General features: G+C 45.6%; 1 protein-coding gene across 2 annotated transcripts in view; it reads left to right on the forward strand.

The window, feature by feature from the left end:
* The window catches only part of PAPPA2 (pappalysin 2), a 159,617-nt gene that overhangs the window by 32,786 nt on the left and 104,126 nt on the right, over window positions 1–22,705 (forward strand). The gene's annotated exons all lie outside the window — the stretch shown is intronic.

Here is a 22,705-nt window from a genome sequence, read left to right on the forward strand (position 1 = left end):
AGATCTCTCCCAGTAAATTATCCCAAGGACCCTCCTGGGTACAAGAGAAAAGGGTAGACCTCTGAGATGTTGCCCTGCGTATACGTTGTTCCAAACCTGGAATGCCAAGATCCTTGGCTCTAAATAGGTACTGGGATTTATATATTTAGAATCTCATAGAATACGTGAAAGTGTATGGGAGAAAGAGCTTTTGCTGCCAGAGATTGCAGCATCTAAACAGAATCCAGAAACAAAGAGACTCCACTCTTGTAGCGAATTAATCACACTAAAGACCTTAGTGAAGGATATAGGAATTTTTGGCTCTCACAGTCAGGAACCACCGGGACTCAAACCAGGAATTTCCGGGTCTGTGCTCTAATCCCTTGTGGTGAGCCGTTCAGGACTGCAGTGCAGTACGTTCTCCGGGCTTAGGCGCCCTCCCACGCTCCAGGGTAAGGTCACCTCTTCAGGCCTGCTTTTGGTTTCCCCCTGACCTGATGGGCCTCTATAGGCTTTTCAGACAGCCAGTGTTGCTTGCCGGGTCATGAAGCTTGCCTGCTGGCTTCCAGTACCAGGAATTTACGCTTTCTGTCCTGCTGGCTCTGTCAGTTACCTGTGGTCAGTCATCCTCCTAACACTCATCAATTTTGGACATGCTTTATGAGGCTGTATCTCGCTGATCGTTTTACGCCTTTCAGCAGATCTCACGGTTCAGATCTCTGCTGGCTTCATTCTGCTAGGTTTAGTATGAGATACAGTTGGCCAAAAAAGAGAGCAAACCTTGGACAGGGCTAGTCCGCACATAACACAAATATTGATTCTGCCGAGCTGTGCAACTGGCTGTTGACGCTCGCTCCATTTGATCGCTGCCAGAAATCGCACAGTGTGGGGTACTAATGGTGTAAGCTCCCCACTGCTTGGATCTGCATGGGAACTACCAGTGTGGTCCTAAGAAGAGTTATGCTCTTTTAAGTACATTGAAGCGTGTGGGTTCAGAAGGGTGTAGCTGTGCATAGGATTGCAGTGCACTTCATGCGTGTCTGTGGAAGAATAAGTGGAAGAAACTTGCATATTGATTCTCCTAGGGAGATCCACACTTGTAACTGGTGTCTGTGTGTATGTCACATGCTAGAGTGGGGAAGCTTGTGCTGAAGTTTAGTGGTAGATCATCTGTTTTGTGTGCAGAAAGTGCCAGGTTCATTCTCCAGCATCTCCAATTAAAAAAAAAAAGTGTCATATGTGGAAGAATGAAAATCCCTCTTCAGTGTGTGCACGGTATTTAAAAGTCTGGGTTTTTTTTTTATTCTAGGTGATTACTGATAATTTACAAACTCTGGATAACTCTCCCCAGCTATCAAACATTATGGAGAAATAGTCCCCCCTTTTAATGACGTGTTTTGCTGCCTGTAGTTCATTAGAAGATACTTCTTTGGTTTGTGACAGTTTTCACCAGGGGTCGTTTTGTAGAATAATAGGTGGTGGAGCTCATCCAGGGATTGTTATGCAGTTGCACATACTATTAAATGGACAAGGTGGAACTCTCAGAAGAAGGAGGTGGAACTCTCAGAAAGGTTCAGGAGCTGTGTTCCTGTGAGCTCCCACTGAGTCTGAGGCCTGGTTTTCACTGTGGTGTGGTGTCAAACTTATTTGATATGAGGACCGGATCTGACATAAATGAGACCTTGTTGGGCTAGGCCATGTCGGGCCGGGCTGTATGTGTAACTATTTAAGATTAGGTAGCAGAGATATAAACTTTATAAAGGACACAGACAAACACAGATTTTTTTTTTAAAAAAACCCTTAAAATAAAACATGCTTAAAACATTAGCACTCATTGGTCTTAAAGGTGCTTTCTTTGTATCTCTCCCATGGGCAAAGGAAGCTCTGGCTCTTTCCTTCCTTTCCCAGAGGACCAGGAGGTAGAAAAGCCTCAGACAATAGAAGGAAGAGAGGCTTGGCTCGGTAGCTGTGCTGTGCAATTCAGAGAGCCTGGCAAAGCAAGCTCCCCCCACCTTACCCAAGGGAGGAGCTTCAGCCAATGGAAAAGATAGAGACTGTAGCTCCTGTGCAATTGACTAAGCCTGGCAAAGCAAGCTGTGATGCAGAAGGAAGCAAGAGAGAGGGAGAAGGAAGCAGATGACAGCCAATTGCTTGGGGGCCTGATAGAAGCCCTCTGAGGACCTGATTTGGCCCCTGGGCTGCATGTTTGACACCCCTTGTATACATGGTTTGGTTCACAATTTTCAGAAATTTTATATTCCTTTTGCAGTATATTGGTGATTTTGATACATATGTACCTACTTTCTCATATATTTATTTCTGTATTATTTTATTGTTGTAATATAATTCATATGCTGCTGACATTTCAAGAAATCAATAGAGATTTAAAGACTGGAAAAAAAATAGTAAGTGATGTGAAAGACTTCAATCTGAGAGTTTGGAGAGCTGCTGCCAGTCAAGAGTAGATGATACTGACCTTGATAGATTAGTGGTTTGGAGCACTTTAATGCTGCGATGTGCCATTGGGTGCCCTCACAGATGTACCTCTGAGCTAAGAAGCTGTCTGTCCACACTGCATGGTTTTGAATGGAATGTGCATTTTGCTTTGCATTGGAATACACATCCTCAGCCTTATGGAACTAATTGTATCTTAACTCTTTGTTTCCATGTGGTTTGTATTATGTGGTTTATGTTGGATTGAGGTCATGCAGGAACAAGGCCCCTCTGTCTTCAGTACTGAATAGGGAAGGCGGCATGGTGTAGCCCGATCTTGTCAGATCTCGGAAGTTCAGCAGGGCCGGTACTTGGAAGGGAGACCACCAAGGAAGGCTCTGCAGAGCAAGGTGATGGCCAACCACCTCTGCTGCTCACTTGCTTTGAAAGCCTTATGCTGGGCTTGCTGTAAGTCGGCTGTGACTTGACGGCATTTTAAACACCCATCGAGCTCCTCTGTGAAAACTGGGTGAGCAGGATGATGTTATAGTTGCAAGGTAGGAAAACAACTAAATGCAGCTGGGACTAGTGTACAACTTTGGCTCAAATGTGTCATTGCCAAGAAAGTGGAAGCCGCTGTTCTCAGGCTGTGGCTATGCTGACTGCATTTCCCCATGATAGAACACAGGCAGCTGGAGTCCTGTCTACCCTTTATTTAGGGTGGTATCTTTTTAGGATTCTGCTCCCTGCGGTTTTTGCAGCAGTCCGTCATTAAAGAGGAGCTCTTTGGGCAAAGCGGACAGGGTATTACAATTCTGTGTGCAATCACAATGGTACACTTACTCATGAGAAAATGCATGTGTCTAGGTGTGTGTAGCTGTTGATTCCAGGGGCTTGCTGTCTTGTCTGTCCATAAGTAAATGCACTTTGCTAGGGCCTCCCTGCTTACGGCTTGAACTAGCCCCATTTTGACTTGCCATTGTGCTGGTCATCCTTTACGATTAGTCTACCAAGTGTTGCCTTTTCTGGACTGCAGACATGCAAAGAGTGGCACAGAAACAGGCAAGGAACACTGGAGAGAATGAGGGACTAATGGAAAAGACTGTGAAAAAGACAATGTATGGCAACAGGTTGACTTTGTTTTCCTCCTCCTCCTCCAATATTTGATGCAGGCAGGACTGCTTCAAGGTATTTTGTCACTCCAAGCAAAGGTACACCTATCTTCCCTGGAATCTGTGTTGCTTTCACTTAGGTCACACAGACGGGGTGGGGGGTGGGGGTTCCAGCCATCTTTGTTACTGCTGAGAGCTGGGAGCAAGCAGAGCATCAGCAGCTTCTTTATTGCGCTATCAACAGTGGTCGTTCAGTTGGCTTGGATCAAGAGCTGGTCCTAGATGCAGCACTGAATTGATTAAGCAGTGATGAAGAGGGAAAGGAAGGAAATCTGGATTTGTGAAGCCTGAGTGTGTTGGCTGTTTCATGACATTTGGAATTTTAGCTCCTTTGGAACTGGACTGAGTGATACCACCAGGCAGACCACTTGTAAGATCTGTGAGAAGTTCTGTTTGGGATGGAGTTTACAGGCTCCTGGTTTCTGTTCCTTCGGTTGGCTCGCCTCCTTTGTATCTTGGAGCAGGGATCCACGTGTCTTCATTGACCCCTTCCTAGACACTTTTGCAGACATTGTGGCAAGTTGTCCATGTCCACGTGTCATGTCCAGGCTCTTCAGAGGACAACTCACAAGGGTTCAGAAACCATTCTGACCACTGCTGCGGTTGTGCCTAGCCACTGCCTCTTCAGGAGCCTCCCTGATGTGCCATCAATCATTTATAGCTGTAGTGGCTCTACTTATAGGAGCTTCACTGTATTTGCCATCCAAAAAAGCAGCATCCTATCCCTTGCCCCACAGAAGTCACCAGTTGGGTAGGAGGTCTCCCTGTTCCTGAACAAGTAGGGCTTTTTTTGAGCAGGAATGCAGAGGAACGCAGTTCCGACTGACTTGGTATCAGGGTGTGTGGCCTAATATGCAAATGAATTCCTGCTGGGCCTTTTCTACAAAGAAAGTCCTGTGTGAAACAATGGTGACATCAGGGGGTGTGGCCTAATGTGCAAATGAGTTCCTGCTGGGCTTTTTCTACAAAAAAGGGCCTGTCAGAACAAGTATCAGGCCCACATCTTAAGTAATATATGTTTAAACCTGGAGGGTATACTGTCCTCTTCATGGTGCCTTAGATCATGGTGGCCCATGCATAAGGCAGAAGGCATTGTTCTGTTGAGAACAAGGATTAGAGTAGATGTCCCTTCCCAGGGCTTTTTTTGTAGCAGGGACTCCTTTGCATATTGGGCCACACATCCCTGATGTAGCCAATCTGTCAAGAGCTTACAGGGCTCTTACTGCAGGGCTTATTGTAAGTTCTTAGAGGATTGGCTACATCAGGGGTGTGTGGCCCAATATGCAAAAGAGTTCCTGCTACAAAAAAAGCCCTGTCGCTTCCCCAAGTTCATTGATCCTGTGGGCTCATTTGGAAGTTTTGAGAACAGAGAATGGGCATAACACCAAAATGGCTGCTGTAGGGAATGGATCCAGTCACAAAATGGCAGCCAGGAGAGCTGGGTCCAATCACAAGTCATTGTGAGGTTCCATGAGATATTAGGAGGTCCTAAGCTAAGTATAGTCCTATGACAGAGGCAGCTGTTTCAATGAATGGATCCAGTCACAAAATGGCAGCCAGGAGAGCTGGGTCCAATCACAAGTCATTGTGAGGTTCCATGAGATATTAAGAGGTCCTAAGCTAAGTATAGTCCTATGACAGAGGCAGCTGTTTCCAAATGTATGCTCCTTGCTGGCACACGGTGATGCCTCCTGAGTTCTTCTGAAGCTCTTCCTACTCCAGTGTAATCGAACAAAAACAGGACTGGCTCTTTGGGGGAACTTAATTTAGGCAAGTGGGTGCCAGGAACCACAGTGATTGGGACCCTTAGGCATCACAATGGAAATCTCTGCATTAGAAATTCAAGTTCCTGACAATTACACCTGGCCTGGCTAATCCTTATTACTATCAGGGGTCATTTAGTAGAAAAAGAGGTGCTGGAGCTCATTAGCACAACTTATTTGCATAACTCATTTGCATATGCCACACATCCCTGAAGGTGTACTAAATTATATCAGCTCAGCATCTACCATAAAATGCTTCTTGAATTATAATTGTTGTAATTATACTTGTCACCTTACTCCCATCATACTTATAAAATTACTTTTATAAGTAATTTTATTATAGATATGGCCACTGTGGCATGATGAAGATTTCCATCTGTCTGCTTTATATGTTTTGATTATTTTCCCATTTTTTTTGTGGGGAAAAATATTAGAAAGTTTGTCAGATCTTAAGACTTCAGCAAAATTCTCGCAGAGGGCTTGAACAATGGAGCCCAGAAGCAATTATCTTGGGAGGGGGGGTCAGAAAGAAAGAACACAATAAAATTTAGAGGTTCTGGAGCTCCACTCCTGTGAGCTCCTGCCCAAAATGAGGCCTGATCACTACCTGCCGGTGGAGCACATCCTTGGTGCCTGAAGAGGATTCTGCAACCTCGTTTCTTGTCTTTCCTAATAACTGGCTAGCTGAACTTCCATTCTCTTCAGACACTTGGATCCCAGGGTCAAGTCTTAGGCTGCCTGACCCCACTTCAATGGGATTGTGAGTGCCCTGTTTTAGTAGAAGAAGAAGACTGCAGATTTATACCCTGCCCTTCTCTCTGACTCAGAGTGGCTTATAATCTCCTATATCTTCTCCCCCCCGCCACGGACACCCTGTGACTGAGAGGGCTGAGGCTGAGAGGCTGTCTCAGAAGCTGCCCTTTCAAGGACAGCTCTGCCAGAGAGCTATGGCTGACCCAAGGCCATTCCAGCAGCTGCAAGTGGAGGAGTGGGGAATCATACCTGGTTCTCCCAGATAAGAGTCTGCACACTTAACCACTACACCAAACTGGCTCTCTCCCACCGATGCCCTGGCTAAAGACATGATATTAAAAGGGGACGTTTTGATGGGAAGTCCCTTTCTGTTTGAAACTGCCAAACTCTCAGTTTTGAAAAAGGAAACAAAACCCACCATGAGAAGCAACAGCACTGGCAAAGGAGACTGGTGCTTTTATATTGGTTTTTCATGGACGGCTACTATGTCCCTGGCTCTTGTCAGCTCTCCAGGGCCTCCAAGCACAATGTGAATCTTTCATTTTGTCACATTTTCTCATGAGTTTATTCAGCCAGTGTAAACGAGTCCACTGTATACATCCAGATGCTATGAATAGCGCACACCTTGTGAAGGCAGCCAGTTCTTATGTGTTTATTTGGGTCGTACAGCTTGGTTTATAATGAAGAAGAAGAAGAAGAAGAAGAAGAGGAAGAAGAGGAAGAGGAAGAAGAGGAAGGGGAGATTGGATTTCTGCCCTGCTCTTCACTTGGAGTCTCAGAGTGGCTTACAATCTCCCTCCCTTCCTCTCCCCACAACAGACACTCAGAGAGGTAGGTGGGGCTGAGAGAGCTGTGAGAGAACAGCTCTGAGAGAACTGTCTGGCCCAAGGTCATCCAGCAGCTGCATGTGAAGGAGTTGGGAATCAAACCCAGTTCTCCCAGATTAGAGTCCATACACTTAACCATTACACCAAACTGGCTCTCAATATAGTTCTGACCATCACTATAGCAGGGTGTCATGAGGCAAAGGGGTTGCTAGGAGAGTTGCAGTTGTGAGAAGCACCCCTTCCTCATTGCTGGAAGTGCCATCTCAATTCTTTTGTCATAGTGTTAGGCATATCTGAGTGAGGTTCTGAATGGCTGGCTTGCAAGCTTCTCCTTGACCACTTCGACAAGACTGCAGGAGAGCCAGTTTGGTGTAGTGGTTAAGTGCACAGATTCTTGTCTGGGAGAACTGGGTTTGATTCCCCATTCCTCCACATGCACCAGCTGGTGTGACTTTGAGTCTGTCATAAGTTCTTGCATAGCTGTTCCTCTCAAGAACCGTTTCTGTCAGAGCTCTCTCAGCTCCACCTACCTCAGAGGGTGTCTGTGGGGAGAGAAGTGCAAGAAGATTGTAAGCCACTCTGAGACTCCTTTGGGTAGTGAAGGGCTAGATATAAATATAATCTCTTCTCTTCTTCACTTGAATGACAAGTCATGTGGTGTCTTGGATTCCCTCCAGAGCCCATGAAACGACATGTATATTTAGAGCATCCCCCCCCCAACTGGAAAAACCATGAGGTCTAGAAACATTCTTTTAAACAGGAAATCTCCAGTTTGTTACTGCTCTCTAGCAGCTACCAGATTGCTCCTTAAAAGAACTGTGCCTAGAATTATTAAGCACATAGAGGAACAAGATTTGTTCTTTAATCAGTAAAGAGGTGAGTGTAGACTGAAAGTGTGAAAGATGGAGGTAAAAAACCAGTGAGTACAAGGCATAAAATTGTCAGGGCTAGGCTGGGAAATGGCCAGAGATTTTGGGGCTGGGAAATAGCTGGAAATAGCCAGAGGAGGTCAGGGTTTGGGGAGGGAAGGGAAGGGAAGGGACTTAGTGGGGTACAATGCCATAGAACCCACGTTCCAAATCATCGATTTTCTCCAGAGGAACTTGATGGGTTAACTGTTGTAGTTATTCCAGTACCCACTAATCAGTTCAGTGGAATACTTTAAGTTACACATGCAGGAGCATCTTTGCACCGGGTATCCAAGCTTAGTTACAAAGTTACAGAGTCACTTATCAGACTATTTAGGAACTACATTCTAGATAGAAAGCTTAGACATAGGATAGGTATTCTAGTTTAACTTACTATGGACGGCTGCAGATGGTGAGAGGGCCATCTGCATCATGGGGCCAAGACGGGGACAGCATGTCCTCCGTCTTGGTGTGTGCAAGAAGTGTATTGTGAGAGAGGATGAATGGAAGGAGAAGCAGTTTCCCTGAGAGTAGCAGTTTGCATCTCAGAGGGACAGTTGCAAAAGGAGAGTAAACCCAGGGAGAAAAGCTTATCCCTCCCCCCCCCCTCCTTCCTTCCCTGTGTTTCTCTAGTGGTCTTTGCATCCCATTCCTTCCTTTCAACCACTTTACTCCCCCCACCTTCATTTCTCCTCCTGGCAGCCTTTGCTTTTCCCCACCCTCTCTGATACACCCTTTCCTTCTCTACCTTACTTTTTCTTTCCCTTGCCTTATCAGTGTCTTCCCCTCCTGTTTCTCTCTTCCCACCCCATCCCATTACTAATTGATAAAAAAATTTAAAAGTCTATGAAATACTTCAATTTACTTGGTTTTATAATTAGAAATGGAAATGGAAATGTATAATATTTTATACTGTGCCCAAGCTGAATTGTATACCTTGAGGGTTTTTTTTAATGCCACGTTACAATTTTTTTTTCTTTTTTTGGATGGGTCTCTGACAGTATTAAACTTGTCTAAACTTGACTTGACCAAGAAATCCTAGTGATAACCAGTTTGGTGTAGTGGTTATCTGGGAGAACTGGGTTTGATTCCCCACTTCTCCACTTGCAGCTGCTGGAATAGCCTTGGGTTAGCCATAGCTCTCACAGAGCTGTCCTTGAAAGGGTAGCTTCTGGGAGAGCTCTCTCAGCCCCACCTACCTCACAGGGTGTCTGTTGTGGGGGGAGGTAAAGGAGGTTGTAAGCCACTCTGAGACTCAGAGTGCAGGGCGGGGTATAAATCCAATATCTTCTTCTTCTTACTCCATTTGCTTCAGGTGGATAGCCATGTTGGCTGCAGCAGAAGGTCAAAATCTGAGTCCACTAGCACTTTAAGGACCAGCAAGGTTATCAGGTTTTGAGAGACAAAGCTGGTAGAGCTTGTCCCCTGGAAATCTTCTTGTCTTTTAAGGTGCGACTGGACCCTAATCTTGCTCTTCTCTTCCATCTGCGAAGGCTCTGTAGGGCACTTACAGCCTGCCCCAGCTTTCTGGGTGATGTCATCCCCCTCAGCCAAGGCAGGGAAGTGGTTGGCTCCCTGCCGGGTGTTCCATTCAGCGTCTCACTCAGACAGGCATGTGAGGTTCTAATGTAAATAGCAAAGGCTCTAATGCTGGAAACTCTCTGTTGTGTTTTTGGAGTGCCTGCCACTTAAAAGGATTTTTACTACCCCCTCTTTTTTTCCCTTTCGATTGGGGTGCATTCACAAACCGTCTGCTGGCGAATCCGCGTGCCAGACTCGAGCAGCTCCTGGGCCATTAAGGTCTAGCGGGTCAATAAACTGCCTTTTCAAAAAATCTATTAAGTTCCATTTGCAAGGGATTACCGCTTGTGTGATTGATTTCGTCTACCAGCTACCATTAAAAAAAACTCAAAAAACCCCCAAACAAAACAAGCCCCAAGGAGCCGGAGCAATAAGATGTAGACCGAACGAGATATATTTGTGGAGGGGGAAAAAAAAGCGATAGCTCGTTATGCGGTTCCAGCTCCAAAGTTCTCTCTTGATTTTGATATTTGGACACACACAATAATTGTTTATCACATTTCGATCAACCCTTCTTCCAAGAAGTTCAAGCCAATGTTACGTGAGTCTTTTACCCACTTGGTCTCATAACAAACCTGGAAGGGAGGAGGGCAAGTTGAGAGAGAGCAGCTGGCTCAGAGACTTTCTGTTCAGTGAGACCAAGCCGGGATTTGAATCCAGGCCTACCTGGCTCAAACTTAACTCTTTCCTGGTCTTTTACAGTGTGTGACCTACCAAGATGAACGCAGCCATGACTGCGTAAGATGGCTGATGGAGGGCTGAACAAATCACCTGTTTGTCAGCCTGTCTGGGGCTTCTCAGAGACCTGGAAGGCCACAGTTTATAGATGACCGGTTGCATTTGTCACAAGAGGAGGAGGAGGAAGAAAAGAGTTGGATTTACACACTGCCCTTCACTCAGAGTGGCTTACAATTTCTTTACCTTCCTCTCCCCACAACAGACACCCTGTGAGGTAGGTGGGGCTGAGAGAGCTCTGAGAGCACTGCTTTTGAAAGAACAGCTCTGAGAGAACAGTGACTGGCCCAAGGTCACCCAGCAGCTGCATGTGAAGGAATGGGGACTCAAACCCAGTTCTCCAGATTAGAGTCCGCCACTCTTAGCCACTACACCAAACTGGCTCTCAAGTAGTACAGATCGGTATTGTTGACTGTCACTATTCATACAGTCTGCCTTACTGAGTCCCAGTGTGGCGTTGTTAATTAACTATGGTCTGGGTTTGAATCCACTCAGCCCTGGAAGCTCTCTGGGTGGCCTTGGGCCAGTCACACATATTCAAACTAACTTGCTGTAGCTGTGAGGAGAAAAAGGAACAGGAGAGAATCATATTATAAGCCACTTTGAATCTCCATCAGGGACAAAAACAGAGTTTAAATATCTAAATAACAAGAATTGCTTTATTCCCTGTATGTTATACAGATGCATGTTTGAATGCTTTCCCACATCAGTGTGGTCTGCCCAGTTGTGAACTTGTATGTCACTGACAGGATTTGGATCTTGCCTTTTCTTAATATGCTGTTTCTGTTTAACATGCATGGAGGTTTTCTTTTTTATGGCAGAGCACTTAAGTCCACAATCCCGTGCCTGCTATCAGATGAATGCCAGGGATGCCATTGTTTTTCAACAATAAATATTTATTGGATGCATAAAACCAAAGAGCTTTCACCTCTGGGTTCCTTTCCTGTGTGGTGTTTCCTTTTACTCTGTAAGGACTCCTGGCCCCTTCCCACTCCTTTGGGCCCAGCAGATGATCACACTTCAGTATACCTGTTGTGTGAAGTTGTCCAGTCCTGGGAAATATGTTCCAAGGGATTTGTCCACATGTACGGGGGTCCACAAACATGTGTATGTGTGTTAAGTGCTGACAATCTGCTTCTGACTTATGGTGACCCTCTGAATTAATGTCCTCCAGAATGTCCTATTCTTAAGAACCTTGCTTAGGTCCTGCAATTGGAGGGCCATGGCTTCTTTTATGCTATAGAGTAGGGGTAGCCAAACTTGCTTAACATAAGAGCCACATAGAATAGATTGCAGATATTTGAGAGCTGCAAGACATGAATGTCAGAATTTGAGGGGAGGGAGGGGAGGAAGGAAGGATAAATGGGGGAGGGAGATGTGGAAAGAAAACAACTTTAACTTTAAATGCATTCTCCAAGGTGCTGGAGAAGTGATTTAAAGAGACAAATGCCTTCTCCAAGCCAGCCATCAGGATGGTGGGGGCTTTGAGAGCCACACAATATGTGTGAAAGAGCCACAGTTTGACCATCCATCCTGTAGAGTCAATCCATCTCATGCTGGGTCTTTTCCTGCTGTCTTCCTTAGCATTATTGTCTTTTCTAGTGACTCTTTGTCTTCTCATAATGTGACCAAAGTATGATAGCCTCAGTTGATGGCCCTGTGACAGAGCATGATGGCCCTGTGACAGAGCATTTGCTCTGCATGTAGAAAACTCTAGGTTCAGTCCCTAGCATCTGCAATAAAAAGGACTGAGTAGTAAGTGATGTGAAAGGACCTCTTGAGACCTTGAATACTGGCTGCCAAAGTAGGTAATATTGTGACCAGAGCTTTTTTTGTAGCAGGAACTTCTTTGCCACACACCCCTGTTGTAGCCAGTCCTCCTGGAGCTTCCTCTAATTCCAAACTGACTCACTCTTTAGATGAGGGAACTCTCATGACTTTTTCCAGCTCAGCCTTCCCTCCCTGTAGCTAGTCCTTTTATTCTTTCCCCCCTGGTCCCACCCCTCTGGTCTGTGCTGGATAAGTGTTTCCCTCCAAAACTGCTGCCCACACAAATCAGACGGACAGACGGGATCCTGGGAAATGTAGGCCTGTAGCTACTCTGTTACAGGCTTCCCTGGAGCCTGTAGGCCTCACTAGGCCTAAGATTATGACAGCCTGTCAGATGGTGGAGGTAATCAAAGTCAGGCCTCCAAAGATGACTGTAGCTTCAGGACAGTCTTCAAGGGCAGCTCCGCACAGAGTACTGCAGTAATCTAATCTAGATGTTACCAGGGCATGCACCACAGTGGCAATATCTTTTCGGTCCAGGAAACCACAGCTGGCTCCCAAGCACTCCTGGCCAGCATTGCCACAGGAGGTCCACATCCAGGAACACCCCTCAAGCTATGAAACTTTAGGTCGAGTGCAACCCCATCTAGTACAGGAGACTATCCATTTCCTGGACCTCTTCCCCTCACCAACAGTAGCACCTCCGTTTTGTCAGGGTTAAGTTTCATCTTGTTGGCTCTCATCCATTCCAAAACTGCCTCCAAACACCTTTGTACATTCTGTTCCCCAGACAGGAAAACATTCTGATATTTCCACAGATCTTTAATTTCCATTCCTGTTAAACTAACCCTTCTCTTTTACTGTCAGCCTCTAACACTCAACTGTCACAACTGACTAAACCACTTTCTGTCACATCTTAGGCAGGGCTCCAATTGACTGGTTTCAGAGCACTTCTCTTGTTGGCTCTTGTTTTGCTGGGCTCTGTCATTTACGCTGCCCATGCTAGGCCAAGGATTTCACTCAGTATAAGGCAGCTTCATATCTCCAGTTTGGTGTAGTGGTTAAGCTTGCGGACTCTTATCTGGGAGAACTGGGTTTGATTCCCCACTCCTCCCCTTACAGCTACTGGAATGGCCTTGGGTGAGCCATAGCTATCGCAGGAGTTGTCCTTGAAAGGGCAGCTGCTGTGAAAGCCCTCTCAGCCCCACCCACCTCGCAGAGTGTCTGTTGTGGGGGGAGAAGATATAGGAGATTGTAAGTCACTCTGAGTCTCTGATTCAGAGAGAAGGGCAGGGTATAAATCTGCAGTCTTCTTCACTCTTTGCCCAGTGACTCTGGGCTCAGTGACAAGACAGTTCTTCCAGGGAAAAGATGAAGCTTCTGGGATTTCCCCTATGTCAGCAGTAGCGCAGGTTGCCTCAAGGAATCCTGGCATGTCTTCATGCCCTCAAGATCATGTCATTGCCCATGTATAGGCAAATAGAGATAAATGCTGTACAGGATCTCACTTCTCCAAGGAGCATGGAGTGGTGGAGACATCTAACACAGGCTGAGTGACTGACCTTCCCATCTAGTTACTAGTACTAAGGGAGATCAAGTATTCAAACCGTTTTTCTCCCAGATCCTACTCAGACACTGTAGCAAGAGTAGCTCCTTGTGAGCTATTAAATGTGAGCCAGCAATTAAATGTGAGCCAACCAATAAATTAAGTAAATAAATAGATTACGAGGCAGTAAATTAGGAAATTTATTGCTACAGTATGTGCTAATGGCCACTGGTTTAGCCACGAAGTGCTGCATTCACACATTAGGCATTTCCTACCTGGAAAGCAGAATGCGGATTGTTACATACGATAATCCTACGTGTGCATATTTCACAGCATGTACATCCAGTGTACTGTGCTTGGAAGCCACAGCGGATTGTGGCTTTTCAGGATGTTGAATGCACAGCAAATGACATGTATATGGAACTTCACTGTATGCTGTCTTGATGTTTTTTCCTGCACAAAGTGCTATCCATGTAGCAAATACTTAAGTGTTTCACTGTTGGTAGTATGCTGCCTCTGCTGATGAGAGGGTTAGGGTGCAGGGTGCAGGCCACTTGCTAGGTTCAGCCAAAACTGTCTGCATCCCATTCATACATAGGCTAGGTGATTCCTGTGGATACGTAGCCTTGGTCACTTTCATACACATCTCTTTGACGCAACCATATTGCGGTTGCACGCTCCCCGAGGACATGCACTGGTTTTCCTGTGTGCCACCCGCTTGCCTTCTTCTCTGCCTGTCATTCCTGGGTGGCTGGAGTCAAAGGTTCTGTCTCACAGCCTTCCTTCTTGGGCAGCATGTCCGGCTCCATTCAGTCCAAAGCCAGCTTGCTCTCCCGCCCCTCCTGGTTGTAACATGTGGCTTTCTCTAGGGGTCAGTTTTGCAAAACAGTAGAATATGATGAGGTGTTCCTGTGTCTGAAAAGGAATCTGCATCTTGAAGTAGCTTTAAGAGATCGAAAAACTTTTAAAAGGTGAGGACTTTCTTTGCATTTCACCCTTCTGACTCATGGAGAGATTCCTTCCAAATGTAGTCGTCTGAGTAATAAGGCATGCAAGCTGCAATTAGAAGTTCTGATGCTGAACACCGTGTGTGTGTGCCACTGAAATCAACAGTTCTGTGCTACATTTTCTTTACTTCTATCTTTGTAATGTTAAAGTAGATGAGCCCATCATGACATATTGCAAGGGAGATATGACATGGGTATCTGCCTAAATGAGAGGGAAGAATTCGGCAGCACTGGAACCTCTAACTTCTGTAATGAGAGCCAATTTGGATAGTGGTTAAGTGCTTGGACGCTAATCTGGGACAACTGGGTTTGATTCCCCACTCCTTCACATGCAGCTGCTGGGTGATCTTGGGTCAGGCACAGTTCTCACAGAGCTGTTCTCTCAAGAGCAGTTCTCTCTGAGCTCTCTCAGCCTCACCTATCTCACTGGGTGTGTATTATGGTGAGAGGATGGGAAGGAGATTGTAAGCTGCTCTGAGGGATGGGCAAGGGGATAAATCCAACTCTCCTCCTCTACTTCCTCCTTCCTTTTGGATTAAAAAAAAATCCTGAAGAATTAACTTGGTGTAACAAGCATTCACTGGCTCTGCATTTGTAATTTTTCATGAGGATTAGAATACCCACGCTGCTAGTAAACCATGCTTCGAAATAGTGGAGAAATGTCAAATCTTTACTACTAAGCTTGATGTGACTATGAAAGGGTGGATAAAAATTAAGTAGGGACTAATCCGGTGAATGCTTTGTTGTCATGTTGGCTCAGGTCTGAATCCCCCTTTTGTCCAGTGTAGCTTTGCTCTTCTCTCTTTTTCTGGTCTAGTTTTGCTCTTCTTTTCTTGCCTACCCTACCACCCCTGCCTGTTCTCTTTCCTGGCCTGCTTTACGGGCTGCCAGCCTTGGTTACAAACTCTTGCTTAGCTTATTGATTGTGACACTTCCTTGATCCCTGAGCAGCTTCTCACCAGATAGAGCTCCCACACCCATTTTTTGATCTCTGACTCATGCCCATTTGTGCTGCCATGTACTGGCCTAGATCCTGACAGCTGGAGACCTATATTTCAGGAGCCCAGGACTGCAACAAGAGGGACAGGCTGGGAGATGCCATCAATTTGATTTTATTGGAGGGTGGGTAGAAACTACCCTGGACTTAATAGTGGAATTGTTCCGAGATCCAAGCACCTGATGAGCATGTAACGCCATCTGTTCCTCGTAAAATGGATCAAAACGTTGGCACAGGGAAGGGTAAGAAAGAAGATAGTATGGGAAGAGAGGCTTTGAGTTGTGGTGAAAGTCTAAGCACAAAAGAGACTGCAGGACATCATTTGGGTGCTGGTGGAAAAGGTGTTTCCCCTGAAACCAGTTTGCATCTGGGAAAAATGGTACATCCTTTCCCACCTTTTCTGGCTTTCAAAGAGCAACCAAAAATTGTTGCCAAGTACTGAAAGAATGAGGGGAAGGAGGTTCCTGGAAGCTGGCTGCTGGCTGGATCCTTTGCCCTCTGTCTCCAGCAGTCTCTGTTATTGGTTCTCTTTCTTGGCTTCCTATATAACCTTTTTTAGACTTCTAATTTTTGTGCACCTGCCACATTTAATTTGGGAGTGCGTGAGCTCCCGATATGCATGGTCACAATTTTGTGTGGTTGTGGCAATGTGCCTGTGTGCCAGATTTGGTACTTGTGCATGAAATTCCAGATTTTGGAGGGTGTGCATTCTTGCGTACCTTATGGCGGGTGTTGGTGGTGGGGGAGAGTATGTCTCTTCTTATTTAGATTTCTTGGTTAGCCCAGGGCTATGTGAGACCTTTATACATTCATGATTCAACTGTCCCTCTTCAATGGTGTTGCTGGGCCTTCTGCTAAGGATCCTTTTTCCAGATCAGTTATTATGTCCCTGCCACCTCCAGTCAGTGAACTCTCTAGCATTGTCCCTATGTGCTCCAGTTTTTGGCTAAAATGGATTATGTTGTGCCTTGACTGTGCTTCCTCTAGTGACATTAGAGCAACGGGGTCATTTCCACTCAGAGGATTCTGATTCTCACCATTTTGTTGCTCGATTTCTAGAGGTTGCAGAGAAATGTCAAAGGGAGGTGTTTTTAGATATGGGTTTCATTTAAGTTTTTTGGTTTTAAGGTTCACGATCTTGGCCTAAGAACTGGGGAGAAGGGAGGGGAATATACGTTTCCCAGTTCACCCTGTCCATACACACAGGTATTAGGAGGATTGTGGGTAGTGTCTGCTTCTGTTATGTGTGGTTAGCATGCCCAGATCAAACATTTGGAAGAGGCTACAGTGATGGGTAATTAAGGGACAGAAGTGCGTGTGTGTTTGGGAGTGGAAAGGTTGTTATTCTCCCTGCTCAGAGAGCATTAATTGGTTTAGTAAATGCAGTTGTAGGGGCAGGTTGTTTCTTCACTTTAGCACAGTGGCTCCTGAATTGTGTTTCAGGAAGTGAACCTCCTGGAAGTTCTCAGCCCTTTTTCCATAACAGGGAACCATTGGTGTGGATTTTCCAGGAAATTTTACACTGGATTTAAATAGCGTTAGCAAAGCTGTGAGCAAAAGATGGCAGATACATTATATACAAACCTGGGCAATGTGCAAAGACTGGGATTTGTCCATGCTTCATATCCCACATTTAGACCATCTATGAAGTTCAGTTTGTGGCACAACAGCCTTAGCAACCTCATATAAACAGACTATATTTACATATGTGGGATGAAGAATTTTCCTTGGAAAATTTTCTGTGGAAATTTTTCTGGCCCCATGAAGAAGAAAAAGAAGAAGATGATATTGGATTTATATCCCACCATATACCCTAAATCTCAGAGTCTCAGAGCAGTCACAATCTCCTTTATCTTCCTCCCACACAACAGACATCCTGTGAGGTAGGTGGGGCTGAGAGAGCTCTTACAGCAGCTGCCCTTTCAAGGATAACTCCTAGGCCATTTTAGCAGCTGCAAGTGGAGAGTGGGGTATCAAACTCGGTTCTCCCAGATTTATACCCCACCCTTCTCTCTGAATCAGAGACTCAAAGCGGCTTACAATCTCATATATCTTCTCCCCCACAACAGACACCCTGTGAGGTAGGTGGGGCTGAGAGAGCTCTTACAGCAGCTGCCCTTTCAAGGATAACTCCTACAAGAGCTATGGCTGACCCAAGGCCATTTTAGCAGCTGCAAGTGGAGGAGTGGGGTATCAAATTCGGTTCTCCCAGATAAGAGTCCGCACACTTAACACTACACCAAACTGGCTCTCTTGAGAAGAACATACTTCTGTGAAAGTTGACCCTGCTCATCAGTACCACTTCTCTGTTTTAGGATGTGCTTTTAGTTCGCATAAAACAACAGCAAGGCTTAATAGATCTGGCCAAAGTTCTGTGTATGCCCCCTAGAACATGCCATCAATTTCTGGGCGATGCTAAGGGATTTAATGACTCACTTTCGCTAAGTCTTCAGTGTATATGTTGATATGGAAAGTGGGGCCTGAAAAGAGAAAACCTGAGATCCACTGGTTTAACATTCTAGCATTTGAAGGAGTAGCCACCAGAGCTGGGAACCAGTAATCCAGGGGAGGGGAACCTTTTTTCTGCCAAGGGCCATATGGATATTTATAACATCATTTGTGGGCCATAAAAAATTATCAACTTAAAAAACAGTGCTCCACCAAGAGAGAATGATTCAGGTCAGCAAAATTAATGCAAATAATTGTTTTTCTATTTGAAGTAATGTGGGGAGAGCCTAATCTGGCACACACATGGCTCGCTGCTCTAGGCAAATGTATAGGTCCAGGGCTTTTTTGTAGAAAAAGCCCAGCAGGAACTCAGTAGCATATTAGACCACATCCCCTACTATTAGCATATTAGGTCACACACTCATTAGCATATTAGGCCACACCATCTGGGATAATTAAGTGCAAACTGAACAATGACAGTAACTTTTCCAAGCCCTGCAGCAATCCTGGCCGGCCAGGCCCCAGGGAGGCTGCCGCACAGTACATCTGGGCCCTGTGATCCCTGCCTGGCCCTGAGGAGGCTGCTGTACAGCACAGCTGGGCCCCATGATCCTCACTGGCCAATCAGGCCTCAGAGAGGCTGCCACAGGGCTTGGTTTGGTCCAGCAATCCCCGAGGGCCACACCAAGTGACCTCGAGGGCCGTTTATGGCCCTTGGGACGGAGGTTCCCCACCCCTGCAGTAATCCTACACTAGGACTGCATCCCACATGGCAGTTTTGCTCTTGTTTTGTGCACAAACTGGAGTGATTTTTTCCCCTTGAACATCCATGTGATGTCTGCCTTAATCCCTGATTTATACCTACTTTGCTATGATCTTTTCCAAACCTAATTTGGCATGACCTTCTGGGAAAGATCATTGTCAAAATGTGTTTGCATGTTGTATGGATGGGAAGGTTTGCATTTTTTCATGCCTTGCCCACATCAGTGCCATTTATAGGGTTAAGCTATAGCAATATGCCAATTATCCTTTAAAAAAAAGCCCTCCAGCAGCTGGGGATGGGTGGGTGGGGAAGTGGCTCCAAGATCTGTGGCAAGGACAGTTCAGGGGAAAACTGCTGTGTTGATGCTTTGATGCAGCTGCAAATGCAGAAACAAGACATGGAAAATTGGTGTCATGTTGTACAGCCAAGTTGCTGGAAGTGTTGAGTCTTTATTGTTTGGTGCCAGTCCTGCTTCAGGGTTATGTCCTGAAGCAAAGGAGGGCATGACTCCTAATGGTAACAAAAAGGGGAGGGGAGTTTGGGCAGGGACAGTTAGTTGTGCAAGGATGAGAAGATGTGCCCTTGTTGACATTTCCTCCTTCAACACTATTGTTTCATCACACAAAAAGCACTGTGGTCCGTTGCATCTGTTCACCTTGCTTTTGCCTTCTCTGCTGAAACACAAGAGCCAGAATCGGGGCTGGAACTCTGGCAGGGAATGAACCAAAATGTTTGCAGCATACTGGGCATAGCAAAGGGAAGGTTTTATCTGAAGGTTTATCTGCCAGACATGGACTTCAGAGCAAAACATCTGCCTTGGAAGTGTGTGCATGCACACACACATCTTGTTGTTTGGTACAGAGGTGAAGCTTGGCTCAGATTTCCAGAAAGGCACATTGCTAACTAGTTCCAGCTGTTCACTCCCTTATTCCCCGAGACAGAAGTAGTATCTAGTACATTGCTTTTGTCAAAATCAAGATTTGATGAGGAGATAAGTCCCGCCTTCCTGGCTCCCTCCTGGTTCCCTCCTGGTTCCCCCTCCCACCCATCAGGGTCTGTCAGGGGTGGGTGGAGCCATCTTCCTTGGGGCCTGGACTTCTGTGAAGAAGGAGGAGGCAAAATGGCAACTGTTGTTGGTGCAAGCTTTATTTCTGGGGGGAGCTGTGCTTTTGTACAGGAGGGGTTTTGGAAAGTGTCCTTTTGTACAATGTGGGGAAAATGTTTAGTGTTTTCTGCAGCTGTATTTTAAAAGGAGAGAGTAGAAATCACAAATTCCTGCCTCACAGACAGAGCAAATGTTTGCAAGGGCTTACAGCAACAGGAGTTCTCTCTTCCTGCTTGCCCCACAGAGGGGCACAGACATTCTAAGACATGGTGTGTGTTGAGAGAGACAGAGGGTGTGTGTGTGAGAGAGATACCCTTTGCCCCTTCAGCCAGCCATAGAATGCTTCAGATCCATTTTAAAATACACAGTTACCCACAGGTTCCTTCAGGATTTTAGTACTTCCCAGGAAAAAAACCCTCCAGCTTCCTAAAGCAGGAGAGAGAGAGACAGAAACTGTAGAGATAGCAAAGTTTTAAGCTGGCTTTCCCATACATTCCTCTGAAACTGGAATGGAGAGGCTTTAATACAGATCCCCCCTTCCCCCGAAAGAGGGCGAGACCCCCGGCTCTTCTCGCTTTCATAGAGCAGGAAGTTTTTAGCATGCAAAGAGTTTTAAGCCATAAGGCAAAAGCTAGCTGCAAGCTTACCAAGCAGACCATTTTCTCCACCTTTTTTTCTAAAAGAAAGCGAATTCCTTTTCAGCAATGTGTATTTCCCGCCAGACGCCCTGCTTACTGATTGCTAGAGTTTCAACACAGCTCGCCAGGCTGAGGAGGAGGGACTAGATAAGCAGGGCTCCAATCAAGATAGCTTACCAGACAGAATTTATCCCGTCTGAAATTGGGGTTTTAGCCAATCAGAAAGCAGGGAATCATGCGGATCTTTTCAGCCAATGGCTGCTGCACCCTTCAACCAGCATTTCTAACGCTGAAGAGGAACCCCCTCATCTCCTCGTTTGCTGCCGTCTCTGACTTGTTAAAATAAAACACACACACACTTTATAAATAATAAGACTGGATTTATATATTGCCCACCGCACAGAGTCTCAGAGCGGCTCACAGTCTCAATCACCTTCCTCCCCCACAATAAACACTCTGTAAGGCAGGTGTGTGTGAGAGAGCCCTCCTAAAAGCTGCCCTTTCAAGGACAAGCTCTGTGAAAACCACGGCTGACCCATGGTCATTCCAACAGCTGCAAGTCGCAGAGTTGGGGAATCAAACCAAAAAAAACGGGCTCTGGATGAAACAATTAAAAAAAACCACGTTTCATAATTTTAAAAGTTTGCATGGTGGCTGTTAGGGTGTTTTTAAAAATAAAAATTAAAGTCTGCATAGAGTTGTGTGGAAAACATTTGGCACAGCTCCCCTGCAGAGCAGGCACAGGGCTGTCTTGGACTGCATAGATAAGAATGGGCGTGAGACAACCACGAGGATAAGAAGGGGGCTTTCAGACAGTTGCATTTTAAACAAGCCTGCAGTTTTTCAGGATTTCTGTGCAACAAAATTTCAGCATGGACTCCCCAAAGCAGCAGCTCTTTGAGGATTCTGAAGGTATGTGTCATAGCCGTTTCAAAAATTTTTAAATGCAAATGGGTGCCAGAGTTCTTTTATTTCTCAGTCCACTTATATTTTCTGTCTACAGACATTCTAAGAGGAGAAATGAACACACGGGGGCCTGTTCACAACATTGTCTATGCTACAGATGCTTTCCAGTTTTCTGCAGAAGACCTATACATCGCTGAGAATGAGAGTATGTGCAGTGTTGCCATCCTCCAGGCAGAGCCAGGAGATCTCCAGCTTCCCTGGAGAAAAAGGGTAGACTCTATGGCTTAGATTCAAAGGATTAATGTCCTTTCTTTTTAACAGTGGAAATGCCAATTTCAGTGGGCAGTGCCAATCTCGAGCAATAGGCTTCTATACCTGGCACAGCTGACCAACATGTGACAGCCGGTTTTGTTCCAGAACAGCTGTGGAACCTGGTAAGAATTTTAAAAGTTCTTAAACAGTTTGGCCATTGTGGGGTAAAGTCTCATAAGTAATTTTTAACAAAATTGTGGCACTTTTATGCAGAGGTTTTTTTTTTTTTAAATGTGGAGAGTGGGACAAGCAGGGATCTCCAGGCAGACCACCATAGGGTAGACTCTATGGCATGGAGTTCAAAGGATTAATTTCCTTTCTTTTTTAACAGTGGAAATGCCAGTTTCAGTGGGCAGTGCCAATCCCCTGCAGGGGACTTCTATTCCTGCCAGACCCCCACAACTACAGACTGCTCATTTGGCAAGGGTCAATCCCCAACAACCATCAGATACCTTCCAGCAAATGGCTTCTATACCTGGTACAGCTGACCCAACACGACAGCCTGGCCTATTCCTGAACCAACTGTGGAACCGGGTAAGATTTTGAAAAGTTCTTGAACAGCTTGACCATTGTGTTTAGGGTAAATAGCCAATTTTTAACACAATTATTGCACTTTTATGTTCTTAAGAACATAAGAACGTAAGAGAAGCCGTGTTGGATCAGGCCAGTGGCCCATCCAGTCCAACACTCTGTATCACACAGTGGCCAAAAATTTATTTATACACACACACACACACACACACACACTGTGGCTAATAGCCACTGATGGACCTCTGCTTCATATTTTTATCTAACTCCCTCTTGAAGCTGGCTATGCTTGTAGCCGCCTCCACCTCCTGTGGCAGTGAATTCCACATGTTAATCACCCTTTGGGTGAAGAACTACCTCCTTTTATCCGTTCTAACCTGACTGCTCAGCAATTTCATTGAATGCCCACGAGTTCTTGTATTGTGAGAAAGGGAGAAAAGTACTTCTTTCTCTACCTTCTCCATCCCATGCATAATCTTGTCAACCTCTATCATGTCACCCCACAGTCGATGTTTCTTGTGTGTCTGGTGCAAC

The sequence above is a fragment of the Heteronotia binoei genome, chromosome 2 (genome assembly GCF_032191835.1).
Source record: "Heteronotia binoei isolate CCM8104 ecotype False Entrance Well chromosome 2, APGP_CSIRO_Hbin_v1, whole genome shotgun sequence".
NCBI classification, from domain to species: domain Eukaryota; kingdom Metazoa; phylum Chordata; class Lepidosauria; order Squamata; family Gekkonidae; genus Heteronotia; species Heteronotia binoei.